A 10624-nucleotide genomic window follows, 5' to 3' on the forward strand; every position below is an offset into this window, starting at 1 on the left:
CTTTACATTTACAAGGTTTAGGTTTTGGGTTGTAAACTTTTGTAAAAGCCAACTTATACATTTTCTTACCATTTAGCCATCTAGTGCGAATTATTACAAATTCTAATCGGATCTAGATGGTTTCTGCTACTACGATGCTACAATTTCAAGCTAAATTATTGAGGACTTTAAGTTGAATGGGCTGTATTAACAAAAACACACAGACCTTAAGTCAATTGACCTTTCAAGTCAATTGAAAGAAAAATTAAAATGAATAAAATCTGACTCAACCAAACAACCAATTTATTGGCGTAGCTAAAAAAAAAACCCACAGACATTGTGCACAGACATCTCCCTGAGCATGCAGGCTAACTGCCTAAGCCCCTTTCAGATCTTCAGCTCCACTGACATGATTGTAATAAAACAAGTGTGAAGTTTTGTATTGTAAGGAGGAACACAATGTTGCCCAGCGAGCGTTTGTGTGAAGGGCGCGGATTGTCGGGTCCCACGGCACAGCAGCGCACCAGGGCCTATGGTGAGGAGTGCTGTGCATGCTAATGAGGTCATTATGGGAGGCTGCCTGGAACCGGGCCCTGCGAGTGAGGGATTTACGTAGCTAGACTACCCAGTCGCAGATGTCACAGATGGCACAGGCATCAGATGCTTTGTGTGTGTTAACGCCATATTTTTCTCCCATTTCGAATGACAGAACGCTACCGCAGCTTAACATAAAGACAGACAGACTGTAAAAGGATACAAGCGATCAAGGAATCAGGCACATATGCCCTGCGTGTTTCAAGGGCTGCATGAATTACTGGCCCGACCAATAATAAACAAGGGGAATAAGCATATGCAAATCCAATTATCTGGACTCTACATAATCGCCCTTGATTAGGCAGGTGGGCAGCGTTTAAGGTGCCGCCATCTTAGCAGGGAGACAGCTGGCAGGCATCGGTGGCCATTTTGTCGAAGGCGCTGCCAAGTGGAGTCGTGACAGGATGGCGGGTATATATACATTTGTCTGGCACTTTGTTTGTTTTACATAATGCAAATCAGGACCTTCAACCAGCAACTAGAACACAACGTAAAGCTGACATTACTTAACCCAAGCATACAGATTACTGAAATCTTTCCTTACCGAATCCAACTTGTTCCCGTTGAGCATCCAAGGATACAGGAACTATCCACTGCCACCAGCACTCCACTTTTTGAATTGTTAACATCTAGTTCAGGTCACGTTTTAGTTTTCCACATCTCAATGGATCTGCAGCCTTGTGGGAGCAACTTTTTGGAACTTCTCCATCTCGCACTGTCCTCGATTGGTCCGCAATGTTATTAATACCAATCAAGTGCCATGGTTGGCAATGTTGAAAGCCGTTACAAAGTGCCCGGGAAGGTTAAGCGCCAAACCCTTCACCTACTAATCAAGGCCATGTCCTTTTCCGAGCCTCTTGAATAGTGGCGTCCATCAAAAAAATCATGGAAAACCATCATGGAAAAGGTGGCAAAAAAGGATTCAAACTGCTCTCTCATCCCGGCCCATCAGATGTAGAGCACTTTGTGCATGCTTAGGAGGAGGACCACTAAAAAAAGGCCTCTTGATTCAACGTAAAAGAGATCTCCGTCAAGCACTCATTACAACAGTCAGGGGGAATGTGCACTCATGGCGAAAAAGGAATCAAAGATGGGGGAAAGAAAGACCTTTGACATTCTTTTTCTACTCGTTCTCCAGCAGGCAAAGTTTTATCAAGTGATGCCGAGCCTGAAAAGGCCCTCTGGCAGAACCACACACACACACTCGGGTGTAGCATGAAGAGCATCGAGGCTGTTGGCCCTCTCTTTAGCTGATGCGAGTTGACTGAGATTGGGCTGTGAGAGAGAAAGCTGAACACTTGGGCTCCCATGGCTCCATGGCTGGAGGCAGCGTTGGGCGACCCCTGGCAGCATCTCTCCTCAGTATTGATTTCTCTCCCTCCTCGCTGCCGAGGAGCCGGTAGCCGGCGGGGAAAGCGAGCTGCCTCGCCTGCCCACTCCGACGCTCCCTGGCTGGTCCCTGCCGTCTCTCAGAGACCCGAAGATGGAGAGTCGGGACCAATGGAAGAGAGCCCATGGCGGTCCGCAGCTGTGTTCACCTGCTCCGGGTTCACTCCTCCACCACTATCGCTACTCCCACTCTCCGCTCGTCTTCCGACTCCTGCCAAAACAACAGCGAGGGAGAGAGAGAAAACAAGTTCATCTTAACTTTCAGCATTTTGCCCATTGCAAATGTCAATCCACAGCTTTGATCAGGGAGATGTGCAAGGTGAATGTTTTGGCATCTGCTCTCAGTTAGTAATGTGAACTTTGTAACCTTGGAATAAAAAAAGCTGAGGCAGGAGATTTTTTGAGTTAAGGATGTCAGGCTGAAAGAAACTGTCTGCCAAGTGCACTTAGAGCCCCTACGCTGATACTTCCCCGTACAGCAGACAAAACCGGGACTTTAAACAGGCACTAAGTAAGCTACGCTACTTGTAAACACAGATCACAGATGAGGAGAATGTTTTCTTGTTTTCGTTTCACTTCCTCAATCTCTGGAATTATTTAAATTATTTCGGACACCCGTTGTCATGCAAATTAGTTCAAAAGGACATTCGATTATGGACTCACTGTGCATTTAAAACATTAGCTAACAATGGCTAAACTGCTAATTTGACTAATGAATATCCATAGGTTTTGCAACTCTACAAATTTATTCATTTCCATGACTTTTTACTTTTCCATAATATGCACAGACTTTTCTTGACCATGGGAACCTTTTAAACCATCCCACAATGTTCCTATTTAACCGGCGGCCAATACTACAACTAAAAAAAAACTACAACACTAATGCATGTTCTAAAGCGCTGAAAGTTTCACCTCAAAATGACGTTGGCTAAAAGTGGGTTAAGTGCCAAAAAATGGGGCACCTCTTCGGGGTTGAGGGGCAGAGTGCAACTGAGGGGGCAAGCTGCATGTCTCAGACACAATAATACTATTCATTGGGTCCAGACATGGGTGTTAACACCCCTCTGGCAGGACACAATGGAGCTCCCTGGCATTGAGACAGCCTTGCTGATATTGTTAGTTCAGGGCAGCATTCGGCCGGCCACGGGAGAAAGCGTCGACATTGTGCCGGGCCGGCAAGATGGGCGGAGGGAGGTGAAAGGCGAAGAAAGAGAGAACAGTGTATCTGTCAGCTCGAAGGGAGAGGGCTGGGGCAAAAAAAAAGGGGGAATCGGAGGGGGCCGGGGCATGGCATTGGACTTGTGAATAAGAAAAAGAAAAAAAAATCCCTAAAAAGAAGATGGGGGTGAGAAAAAGATTGCACTATAAATATTATTGAAGGGGAGAAGGGAAAGGAGGCGGACGGGACGGGTATGAAGGTTGGGGCTGGGAAGCCGCTGCGTTTAGGTGCATTTCATGCCTGCCATAGTTACAAAGCACAGGGGAACAATGAAACTGTGTGGGGATGGATAAAAAAAAAATATTCAGGGAGCTTACAAGGGAGAGCGTGAGAGAATACGAGAGAGCAAAAGAGGGAGGGCACTGCTGCAGTCGCCTCATGGTCGAGATCAGGTACAGCCCTGATATCCAACTACCACGAGATGTCTCGTCAGCTTCCCCCATCTTTTCTTCTGTGTCCTCCTCCAGGAAAGGAGGAGGAGCGAAGTGGCGAAAAAGACGATTTGAGAGGGGCGAACTGTGCAATACTTGATTAGCAGGCAAAATATCAAATAATCTGCAATCACAAACACACCGTGCGGTACCCACCATAGACATTGAGGTCCTACACCATATTCAGATGAATGGTTGATTGATACATGTTTTTGACACTCATATAATTCCATTTGTTCACACCTAACCCTAAATATGTGGCAGAAATTCTTTGCACTTGTATTCTAACAAGTAGCTTTGTAGCTCTTACCAACATTTATGAAATATTTAATTGGGAATAGACATGTATCTGTGTACTTTAGGCCTATATACATATCATAAGAGGAAGACATGTATCATGATACATCTCAAATTATATTTTTTTTAAAGGAACAATTAACCCTAAAATTGAAATTATTATTTGCTGAAACTCATCACTGATGTCAAACTTGGTGTAACGTTGTCATGCGGCATGATCGAATATGCTCAAGCATGAATGAGACTTGAAAACTTCAGTGGAAGGAAAGATTATCAATGAATAATGATTTGAATTTTAGTCTGTTTATTATACAAAGCTATAATATAAAGACTGGAATATAGCACATCATGTGGACTACTTTTATGATGCTAGTAAATTTTGGACAGGTTGTATGTTTAGTTGTATGTAAAAGAGCATCAACAATATTCTTCAAAATTGAGTCAAAAATGACAGAAATTTAATTTTGGGGTGAACTATTCCTTTAATATAAAGTACACTCTGCATAAGATGATCTTTTAATGTTTTTTTTTTTACAGATGCGGAATACAAAAGAATAGAATCCAAGGACTCTATTTGCCAAAAACGAAAAACATACCAAAGCATTGCCTCTCTTTTACAACAGCAAAGCCAATCAATCTGCCCTTGTGAGTTCCTATGCAATGCTGCAGAGGTTTAAGAATATCTCTGCAAAACCTATGATCAGACTCTCCATGCTACAACACAACTCCGAACAAAACTGAAAAAGCATCATTTAGCACACAGCTAAACGGCACCAGTTTTGCCCTTACACAAATAATGCACTTTTCAAAAGATCTCCAGTTTCAAGGCATCTTCTGCACAACACCAAGCCTGCTTTTCAAGAACACTACTTTATGAAACGCTACTGTTTGCTTCCCTTCTGGTTAACACAGAGCATTTGTTCCCATGGCAACCTCACCTCCTCTTCCGTCTCTGACTGACGGCGGGGCAGCGGGGGCGCGGCCCTGCTGAGGACACGCCCCCTGCATCTCGCTGCAGCCCTTGAAGGAGAAACATGTGATTTATCATCAGCACTGGTGTGAGAATTTTTACATTTTAATGCGTTCTTTTGCAATGTAACACGTTTTGCTGCAGTACGCAAATTAACAATTTGAAACTACCTAAACTACTTAATATGCAGAGAGAGACTTCACCCAAAGTTCACACAGTTCACCCAAAAATTTAAACTGTGTCATCATTTACTATGTTCTAAACTTGTATGACTTTCTTCTTTTGCATCTGGAACACAAAAGAAGATATACTGTGGAAAAAATGATGTAGAAACTATTTTCACTCAGAAATCGCTAGTAAATTTCACAAATAATTACAAAGAAACAGCAAGTGACATTAATTGAAACAAAATTTTAAAGTAGAAAAACTAAAATAAAATTTTCTTGTAAAACATACTCCAATAATCCTTGTTTTATATACAACTTAGAAAAATATTTTTTACTATGTATTTTAACTATTTTCAACAGTTTTTGTCCATGCAATGAAAGTTAAAGGGGTCCAAAAATGTCATTGTATATACAAAAACAGTTGAAACATTCTTCAGAATATCTTCTTTTGTGCTCCACAGAAAAAAAGAAAGTACTGCAGGTTTGAAACGACATGAAGGTGAATAAATTAATTAGCATTAGAACATATTAATGCTGTCTTTATCACTCCCCCGAATAAAATGCTATTGTAAAGCATAGGCAGTGTAGTTATCAATGCACAATCAATGCACATTATGTGTTAATAATTACTAGTAATTGTTGCAATTATAGTGAAACTGCTGTCTGTCCCGATTAAACCCATTCAAACAGGCTGACAGTGCAGAGTTGTTTGGAACTAACTGAGAGCTCCATGAACCACGAGACCGTGTGGCGGCAAGATCAAAGCATGTCACAGCATTTCTCAACGGATCTGGTTTGAACAATCCGACTAGCCAGCACAGCAACACTGGCTCAATCAATGGAGTGAATTTAAGGGCATGGCTACCTGTTCAACACAACCAATAGCAGATGAGGGGAGTGGTTCAGAAGACCAGTTTGAAAACAATCGTTCTGTTTGTTCTCACAGAAATTACAACAATACTGAAGGTTCCTACTTCCACAGCCTTCCCAGTGTATTGGATTCACATGTCGCCGTTATGTCTGACATAATCTCCACATCACAAATGCTGCAGCTCAACTACAGCAGATCACAGTACAGTACACAGTCAGCTAAAGCCAAGCTGTGGGCATCACTCGCTCTGATAACAGGCCACATTATTGGGACAAGATGTTTGATGTAGGGGCCAGATATCCCCTCAGCGCTGCGACATAGATCACAGCACCAACCAGTGTCGGCTCCGGCTTTTCTAACTCCTTACTGAGACCACAGGGGAGCCGTTTCATCTCCACGGACTGTCTCCCAGACCCACATGAATAAGTAACCGCACACACGAGCTCAGCTCTCGGCTTTGATGTGCCGAGTGCCGGTAGCTGTTAGCCGGGCTGGATGAACGGGGCTCTGCCACTCAGGTCAGAGAGCTCGCTGGCTGGTGGGTTAATGTACCTCCGTGGCCTGTGGGTAGGTCCTTTGTACCGGTGGAAGGGATTACACCGGTGGGAGAGGGGCTGGACAATGTGACCCTCCTGAGAGGGAGGGGCACCAGGATTCCCTGCCATTGAGACGGGTGGTTAACTTCTCACTCAACTCAATTACCTAAACTGAGTGTGGAGTGGAGAACTCATGAGCAAGTGAATGTTTCAACCACCTGAGAGAGGAAAATCACTGCGGGATTAGTGAAGGCTAATAATGATAGCTAATAAGGGATAATGTATAGTTAGCCGGTCATTGTCGCAAAATAGATATCCCCGATATATCATTTTGTAGGCGTTTATTTTGTGATGATGGGCTGACTGTACATTATCCCACTACATTACATAAATAATAAAGGATAGTAATGAAAGTAATAATAATAAGTGATCGTATTTAAAATATCATATTATATTCTATGATTAACGTAAAATGCTATAATAAGACGATTTCAAATGTTTTTACAAATATTATATAATATTATATATTATATCAAAATGCTATATAATATATTAAAGTATTATATAAATATACACACACACACATTATTATAGTAAAAAATATATTATTACTATTACATTTACCAATATAATAATAGTGGTAGTAGTATTTGTAATATATATATTAATATAAATTAATAATAATAATATATATATATATATGCGCATGTATGACGCGATACATATTGATATTGAATTATTGTCCAGCCCTAATACACATATAGGCTACATATATATATATATATATATAAAATACTCTTTTTATTATCAAATTATTGTTTATCAATTATAAATGCCATAACTACACCATCAAGCCAGCAAAAATCATCTTTCACCACCGTCTACCATAACAAGTTTTACAAAGTTTCACCAGTTTTTTTTGGGAGAACTTTTAATTCTTTTTTTGGGAGAATTAAAACTGTGAAATATTTTCTCTATCTGCGGCAAGAAGGTCTGGATCTGAGTCCCAATGAAGAAAATAAGGCAGTGTCAATGTCACAGTCACATATTTCCTGAAACAAATTTATAGAATTATCTATGCAACTATAAAAGTCTCTCTCATACTTTAAACTATGCCGTCTATTATGTCTGCAACACATTTGTCATTCAGTATGAGAAAAACAAGGAAAAACAAAAGTAAAGAAAAATAAGCACACAAACACACCCTTGAGGTGCTCCCTCACAAAAAAAGCAGATCACAAAAACAGATCTTCTCAAGTAGGGCAGAGCTAAATGAAGCAGACATGGACATAAAGCTCTGACCACAGAGCATGTTAAATCTCACAAATCTGGAATCAACAGGTGAGACTATGTGACCGCTATGTGTAAAGACAGCCAAAAGCAGAGACACTATACCAGGCGCACTTAAGACTCTTTATGGCCCTCAGTAGAGCTTTCCTACACCCACCACCTTCAATGCCTGACTAGCCCAGCTCTCTGTTAGCCGTATTGATCGTGACAGGGAGGAGGGGTGTTTTTTTTTCTATACATACACTGTAACATAGCGCAGTCACTTGTCTATCCTCCCTGACCCCTTCATCTCACTCATCAAGGTTAAAGAACTCTCCAGAAAGTGGAAGAGAAGGCTCGGGTGGTACTCGTGCGGCGTGGTGGTGGGGAGAGCGAGAGGGATTTTCACGGTGAGCTTATCTGTCTTCATGAAAGTAACTGCCTCGGGTGCCACTGTAACAGAAGCAACCTGAATAAATCCCCGCCAACCCAAACACAATCACACCTCCCACTGAATTCAACAGAAATAGATTTACGAAACGAGGCGACAGCAGATCGCAACACAACATCGTACACGGAAGGTTGCATCACAAGAAAAAGGCAGCGCTAATTGCTCAAAATCTTGTCACAAATCGTAAAGTTTTTTTGGCAGTCAGCGATATGTGAATCAGGATGATAATTAAACATGTTAAGGAAAAAACATTCCTTGCCCTTAAAACAAAATTAAAAGCAAACAAAAGATTGATCTTCTGAACCACTCCCCTCATCTGCTATTGGTTGGTCAAAAGGTAGCCACGCCCCCTAAACTTACACCATTGGTTGAGCCAATGTTGCTATGCGCAGGCTGGTTGGTTGTTCAAACAAATTTAACTATGAGCTTAAAGCTGCAGTCTGTAAATTTTGCCTCTTTGTCGCCATCTCTGTTTGTATAATTTAATTTCATTCACATGCATTTCATAAACACATAATCCTTTATGGATTACAATCTGCCATCAAAATGATACATTTAATTCTGGCTGCTGTGAGAAAAGGCTATAAACGATCCTCCACCTGCAGCATCCTCACATGCGATAGCCTAGTAGCCGGGACAACTTCTTTATGTTTACAGACGTGACGTAATGACGCAGCAGCATGCTCGAATTTCCCGCGAAAACCTACCCGTACCACTCAAATTAGAAAACATTATTAGAAGCTAACCGTTGTGAATCGGGCTAAAGTAAGGCGATAGTTTTGAACACTGGCTGGTTATGTACTTGCTCAAATATTGATTTTGGATAATTTTTAACCAAAAAAAGTTACGGACTGCAGCTTTAAGTTACGTGAGCAGCTAAACAATTAATAAACAATTTGCTTATGTTTACATTCTATATTAAAGAGAAAATAAGATATTTACACAACATAAACGTAATTACAACTTACATCTGCACAAAAAGACGCACACACACTTATGGGCTAATCAGAATGCTTAAGTCATACTGTGAATATGCTCTTTCCGTAACAACATGCAAAATACGGAAGGATATTTGAATATTTGGTGTAAAATGTTATTTCAAGTAACTAAAATTGCCTTTTTACGATGCCATTTAAGCCAATTAAAAGTATACAACTAAATACTGATTACATTGAAAAAACTGATGTAAAAACAATTTGCGCTCAGAAATTGCTAGTAATTTTCACAAACAATTACAAAGAAACAGTGACAAATTGCATTATACATGAAATTCTGAAGTAGAAGAAAAAATAGTATTTTCGAATAAAACACTCAAATAATCATTGAAAAATATTTTTTTACAGTGTAAATTTAAATTTGCGCTGAAATGGAAGTAGCAACAGATCTTTTCTTCCACATTATGATGCACAAAAGACCAAAACACTGACTAACTAAACTAAAAAACTATGTAAAAATGAATGCAGTGGACCGATCCTTCCCCTGTTGAAAACATGTATAAATAAAATATTAGTGTAAATATCAGTGATGCACCTAAATGAAAATTCTGGGCCGAAACTGAAACCCAAAACTCAGGTTGCAACTTGGCCAAAAATGTAAACTGAAACCAAAAATAAATGTTATTTAATAATCAATTAATGAATCAAATTTATTTAAAATTCAACACTCAAATAATAACAGAGTTGAAAAATGTCAGGTTTTTTGGCCAACTTTTTAATAATAGAATTATGTTTCTACTCCAATTTCTTGAAAAATAAACATTTAAACAGTGGCTGTAATAAAAACTGGTTTCAATTTGTTTTATTAAAACATACATTAAATAATGAAGACAATACATTAAAGTGGTCATATGATGCTGCTAAAAAGAACAGTATTTTGTGTATTTGGTGTAATGAAATGTGTTTATGCGGTTTAAGGTTCAAAAAACACATTATTTTCCACATACTGTACATTATTGTTTCTCCTCTATGCCCCGCCTTTCTGAAACGCGTCGATTTTTACAAAGCTCATCGATCTGAAAAAGCGAGGTGTGCTGTGATTGACCAGCTATCCAGTGCGTTATGATTGGCCGAATACCTCAAGCGTGAGACGGAAATGTTACACCCCTCACCATACTGTATCTTCTTTATGCACCAAGAGCTTGTAACACTCCAAAGAGAAAGGAAAAATTGAAAGCGCATCATATGACCCCTTTAAGTAAAAAAAAAAAACATGTAAAATGAATATGTAGTATAGTGCATATATTTAGCAAAATGTTCCTAGTTTTTTTTTTTTTTTCTAGTGGACTATCAAGTTTATGGACAGTGAATGGCTTTTCTGAGGTAAATGCAACAGTATGTGCCATATTGTTTACAAGCTGTTTTATTGACGTCTTTCTGCAGGTGAAGCACTGATTAAGCAATTACATGAGACATAACACATTTCAGTAAGTTGTACTGTTTCAGCTGAACATTT

At 40.0% G+C, this 10624-nt stretch overlaps 1 long non-coding RNA gene across 3 annotated transcripts in view; it reads right to left on the reverse strand.

The window, feature by feature from the left end:
• The window catches only part of LOC107719615 (uncharacterized), a 49148-nt gene that overhangs the window by 14087 nt on the left and 24437 nt on the right, over nucleotides 1-10624 (reverse strand). For all 3 annotated transcript variants that reach the window (XR_001637534.1, XR_001637536.1, XR_001637535.1), the window contains one exon: nucleotides 1118-2173. This is a non-coding gene — a long non-coding RNA (uncharacterized LOC107719615). The remainder of the gene's footprint in view (nucleotides 1-1117; nucleotides 2174-10624) is intronic.

Source organism: Sinocyclocheilus rhinocerous, unplaced genomic scaffold (assembly GCF_001515625.1).
Source record: "Sinocyclocheilus rhinocerous isolate Xijiao unplaced genomic scaffold, SAMN03320098_v1.1 scaffold1294, whole genome shotgun sequence".
NCBI classification, from domain to species: Eukaryota; Metazoa; Chordata; class Actinopteri; order Cypriniformes; family Cyprinidae; genus Sinocyclocheilus; species Sinocyclocheilus rhinocerous.